This window comes from Teleopsis dalmanni, chromosome 1 (assembly GCF_002237135.1).
Source record: "Teleopsis dalmanni isolate 2A chromosome 1, ASM223713v2, whole genome shotgun sequence".
NCBI lineage: Eukaryota > Metazoa > Arthropoda > Insecta > Diptera > Diopsidae > Teleopsis > Teleopsis dalmanni.
Window position 1 is genome coordinate 53,949,639 of NC_051846.1, and position 6,031 is coordinate 53,955,669.

Here is a 6,031-nt window from a genome sequence, read left to right on the forward strand (position 1 = left end):
GATTTAGAAACTGATAAACCTGATAATCGCGTTAATAATGATGATGAAGGGAAGCAAGAAATAAACAAAAAAGTAAATGAAGTAGATGCTGAAATAGAAGAAGGTGAAATTACAGAAGGTGAAACTGAAAATCCTAAACAAGTTGCAGTAAAAGAAACTCTAAGTTGTACTGAAGATCAGTCAGTAGAGCTTACTACAGCAATTAATCAGAATACAAATCTTATCGTGGATCTACAAACAGTTGTAGATGACGAAATCGACACAGACAAGGTGCAAATCATCGCTGATGAGGAGCCAGAACTTACTAAAAATAATGGTCTAACAGAAAATGATGTTAGAAGTGAACAAAATTATGAAGAATCCATTGCTGAGAAGTCAGCAGAGACAACAAATGAATCATTAGAATATTCAAAATCGTCAAGCAAAAGTTGTAAGATCGAAAATGTTGATACCGATGAAGATGATCAAAATGATGATATTATATCCATAGAGGGTGGCGATTTAGAAACCGAAATGATTGAACATTTAGATGAGGATATAAAACCACAACTGATATTTGTAAATGATTGTAAATCGGTTGATGTAGACAAATCAAAGGATGAGCAAAAGGATATGGATATAATATCTCTTGATTCAAGTGGTGATGAAAGAGATAAAGGATCAGAAGAAGTAAGTGCATTCTTTTAGTAAAATAATTTATAAACCATATATATAACCTAAGTGTATATTACAGTCTTGGCACTCACGGTATTTACAAAGTTCCAAAGTCAGTAAAGTGCTTGCTGAATCACGTTTAGGCAAAAGAGTGCGTGACAAAATAAAGAAATCAAAGCGTTCTAAAAGGGATTCCCAAAAAGAAGAGGCTGACAAAACTGTTACAAAGTCAACATTCACGTCGAAACACGAAGATGGGTCGGTAGAGCAATACAAGGAGCTGCTAGAAATACGACAACGTAAGGCTTGAGTACAATAAATGAAGTCAATATTTCAAATTGCTTTCGCTGTGCAAAGCAATTTCACTCAAACCATTTTAATGTCGAGCATAAAAAACATTTTCAAAAACTATACTCTATACGATTCATGGAGTTTTGCGTGTGCATTAAACTTTTTTAAAACAATAAAGTACAAAAAATCAAATTTCAACCCCATTTCATTGTTATTTGTAGCAAATCATTTTTGGCTTTATTAAAAACTATAAAAATAAAACGCACAAAAATTTGAATATTTCGTGCTCACAGCAAATTTAAGTTCAGTATTTTAAAAAAAGAAACGCAAATGTTTTACCATTTCCGGAATTCATTTAAATGACATTTGGCTTGAACGTTAGCTAAACTATGACATTGATGTTAATATATTAAAAAAAAATATATTTAATTAAATGGTAGAAAGAGCTCCTTAAAATTTCATTAGAATTTCTTTAATATTCGCTAAATAAGTTGCAAGTCCTATTTTACTTTCTGTATTTTGCCTTGTCATAAACTTTGTTAATTGCAGAATATTATAAATATTTTTGTTTTTTTGGTTCAAATAAATCAATAATTAGTGAAAAATAAAATTTTAAATATATTTCACCATAATTTAGTCAAGTAGCGGTAAAGCCAATTACCTCGTATCTCATTTCTTCCAACAATGTATTAAGAATCTAAAAAGCAACAAAGGGATTAGCCGCAAATAGACAGTTGCATATCTATTAGATACTAGATCAAGTATTGAAGAAAACGCAATAGTAGATGTTCGATTGGATTTTGAATAAGAATATTATATGCAGAAACCTCTCAAAAATCTACGTTATGATAAAAAATATGAACCGGTGAGTAATGGTGAAATGGTAGCTTAAACACCTGCAAAATGGCAAAAGTTACGATCACATCAAATATCTTTTAAATTAATCTCCTACATTGTCAAAATACGCTTCAAATAATTGTGAGCTTCATGATTTGAAAAGGCGACAGCTGTTTCAGAGATGGGGCTTCATGTACTTTTTAGATTCCTTAAAAGCGTTGACATCTTACATGATACTTACTATAAATTTACATACGATTTAATATCATCTAGTATCATTACAGATCAATAGGTATAAGTGTGGCTCATGACCTACCATAAATCTAGATAAACTAGATTAACTGGTATCACTACAGACCAATAGATCTTTATGTGGCTTATGACGAGCTAACTTAATCTGACCGAATTTATTACGTTTCATAATATTTACAATCGATGACAAATTCAATTTAATCAAAGGTTTTCGTCACAAAAATAGAAAAACAAAACTATAATGTGTATTGTTCCTTTATGTGAAATTCATAGGATTGTAACTAGAGACATATACAGAGATCTCATTCAGAGGATGATTGAAAGAAAAAAATCCATTATATCTAGTGTAAAGTATTCCGAAATTTTTTAGAGAGAGAATGAGGTTTTAATCCAAATCGATGCTGCACTGATTGTAATGTATTATTATTATTATATAATGTTCCAAAAGTACTTACAGTTTGATAGTTTATCAGACTGTTCATCGGTGTAGAGGAAAGACCTATTATATTACCTAAAACGGGATGGATTTAGTCTTCACTCTTCTATACTAGGGTTTCTGCAATGAATGTGGTAGCACAACAGCAAAAATCGCTAATTGAGGTACATGGACGTTATCTAATGGACTGTCACCGCAACCAACCAATATACAGTTAGAAATTGATTGCATATCTAAGAACTAACACCCCTATTCTGAATCACATGGGAATGGGAGTTTTTTTCTCTATTTTGCAAAATTTTTCCCAAGCGAATTCTGTAGGAGATAAGTTAAAAAGAGTTTAATTTAATATGTAAGTAACTTATAATGATATGATTTTTCAATATATTTTAATAAAATTATCATAATAAAATTATTATTATAATAAATTTAATATTTTTAAATTTTTATTTTTTTATTTTATCCACAAGAGTTGATCAATTTTTCGAACATATTTTAATAAAATTATTATAATAAATTTAATATATTTAAATTTTAATTAAATATATTTTATTAAATGTGTTAACTTTTCAAAAATGTTGTTTTTAAGATTTTATTTTCACCGATATTTCGACAATAATCTATAGTCATCGTCATTGATGCCCTTGAAAACACAAAATTATTTAGAAAATTTTTGATCATTTAAATAAAAAATTACTAATATAATTTTATAATATTTTTATTTTTTTTTTTATCCATACGGGTTTTTTCCACAAATTAAAGCGTTAACTATTGTTATTTAAAACAATAGAATAATAAAAGGAACCCAAATTCTACAATGAATGGGATTCCTTGAATAAGTTAAAACAATCTTTTGTAATTATGCCCAGGTATTGAAGCGATCGTTTGTCTTATACCATCTGTTCACATCATAAACTATTATAACAGTTTATTATTTGAAGGACATTTTTATCCTAATTATATATTTAATTAAATTAGGTCGATAATTTGAAATAGAGGAACTCAAACGTCAGTTAAAACATTGATAATTGCAATTAATAAATAAGATATTTTATATTTTTGGGAATTCAATAAAACACATTTGAAATTTTTATTGTTCCCAAAACAGCTGTCTCCCAAGCAATTCAGAATAAGGGAGTTCTGTTCGAGGCGATAACGAGGAAAGAGGGAGAAAGATGGTTTAGAATAGGGATGTTAGTGTCTCTACAAAAAATTTCCAGTTGGATGTTTCTATGAATACTGTTCGCCTCCATGTTGTCTTTGAACATCGTCCTCTTGTTCCAGCCAGGTTTCATTCTAAGGTCGAAGAAGCTATACTCCCCGTGATAATCATGTATAGGTTTAATTATTATATAGTTAGACATTTCAAATATTTTTGAATATATTTTCAGATGCTGTTGGTGCGTCTTGGTAATGCTAATGCAGTATATATTAACCTAGTAACTTTAAAAAAAAAACATGAATCTCAATAACTGGATCTTTCGATAGTTTTAGTTTTTTTACTTAAAGATTCTTGTTAATTGTTAAGAAACTCATCATATCGCTAAAAAGGCAATGAATGAAATGAAAAAAATATTGCTATAATCATCCTATTATTTTTATTAGTTAACTATTACAGTGTTCTGCAGTTAATAGATTAAATTGTAAACTTGATCTTCACCAAAATATTAAAGATTTCAATTGAAAAGATACAGTTTCTGATAAACGTGCGAATGAAAAATATTTGCTTCAAATAAATATTGAATATTGAATTTATACATAAAACTGGATACTGACAATGACTACATCCCTCTATCCTCTATATATTCCCCTACTCCAATGACTTCAATGATTAGAAGTAAAATTAAAGAATGGGGTTTGGATATATTCACTTGTGTATGTTAGAAACAGTTACTTTTTAGTGTGAGCTCTTTAGTTTCCTCATCAATTATTGCTTATATTCAAACTGCTACTATACCAGTTAAGTATTAATAATAGACTTATAACAAAAAGTGTTTTTAATGTTAATTTTTTTTTGTCGAGAGTGATGCGTCTTTATGACAAAAAGAAACTATTTAAAAGTTTGACAGATTCGAATAGCAAAGAAAAGACAAGGACAAAAATGTATTTAATTTATTAAAATTTAGCTCACCATACAACGCTGTTTCGAGTATTGCCAAGTATCTATTGTCAGTGGTTTTAGAATATATTCGAATTTCTTAAATAGTTTATCGTTTATACGGACTATATACAGAAATGAATAAATACAATTTTAATTTTATTGGCAAATTATTTAATAAAAAGGGAATTTCATCCAAATTTTCAACATCAAATCAAATTCAAATGAAGTTTCGTTCTGTTATAGAATTAAATACATGCCCGATGTATTTAATCCATTTTTCTAATGTGTTGATCTCCAAAAATATGTTTATACCAAATAATTAATTAAATACCTAAAATATAAGTACATGATTAGAGTATATATAAATTTTATATCAGTACAAATTACGTTTCGTCTCTTGTTTACTCATTTCCTAACATTAGTGATATGGTTCTTCTCTATTTCAATATAAATACCAGTCCAAATTATGCCATAACCTGGGTATATATTTGTCTATTTTATTAATATCTTTCCTCCTAAAGTTTGTTACGTTCCGTAAAAATCGTTTCTTACAGGAAGACAAATGTCATGATTGCATGTGGGAATAATGAGAGATTTTTAACTGCGTTTCTTTTTCAGAGACCTTTCGCTATGAATAGAAAATTATCCACTCTCATAACATTTTTCTTTTTCTTTTACGAATCAGTTTTGAACTTTACGGGTTAATCCTAGAAACCATCGTGTATGTTAATGCTTCTATATATGTTTTCAAAGGTTTTTTTTTGTTAAATTTAATTAATTTCAAGTTTTTCAAAAAAAAAACCAATTTGAAACAGCCATAATATAAGCAAATATCACAACCTACCTGGTTTATGTGTACCAGCTAGTTTCCTTCTTCCGAGAGAGCTAAGCTATAATTTTGGAACAGCGGTATTTGAGTTTACTGCAGACTTTACACATGCATACGGTATTCACATCTGAATTATAGCTCTCATTAGTTTGTTTCATATCCTCATAATAGAGTCCATGTATAATCTGTGTTCCCAAAAATAAAAATAAGCCAAATATACCCAATATTAGCAGATACGGAGCTGTTATAGTTTCGTTAGGAAAATCAAACATTTTCGAATTCCTTTAATTTTATATTATCTACACACGATATGAATTTTGATAATTTTGAGTAAAGAAGCCGGATTTATTATTTTTACTTTAAAATTTTTTTAATATATTAAAATTTGATTTTATTTTTATATGTATATTATTTTATGTAGCAAAATTTAAATACTCAATGCTGATGTTATTCTTTTCTATTTATGAATAAATACAAACACGTTGGTTGAAATAGCTAGAATTGGTTATTGATTAGCTTATCACGGGTATTATATAGATTCCTAAACATATGGTGGCCCAATTAGTTGCTATTTCGAAATCTTATAACATAATTCTAGCACATAAAACGTAAGACGCTCCGCAAGAGAATC

At 28.6% G+C, this 6,031-nt stretch overlaps 1 long non-coding RNA gene across 1 annotated transcript; it reads right to left on the reverse strand.

Moving 5' to 3' along the window:
* Positions 1-4,867: 4,867 nt before the first annotated feature.
* On the reverse strand, positions 4,868-5,752 carry LOC119672946. Its single transcript, XR_005251972.1, has 3 exons — positions 5,416-5,752; positions 4,959-5,278; positions 4,868-4,902 (listed from the first exon to the last, which is right to left on the reverse strand). It is a non-coding gene; the product is annotated as an uncharacterized LOC119672946 (long non-coding RNA).
* Positions 5,753-6,031: the final 279 nt, after the last annotated feature.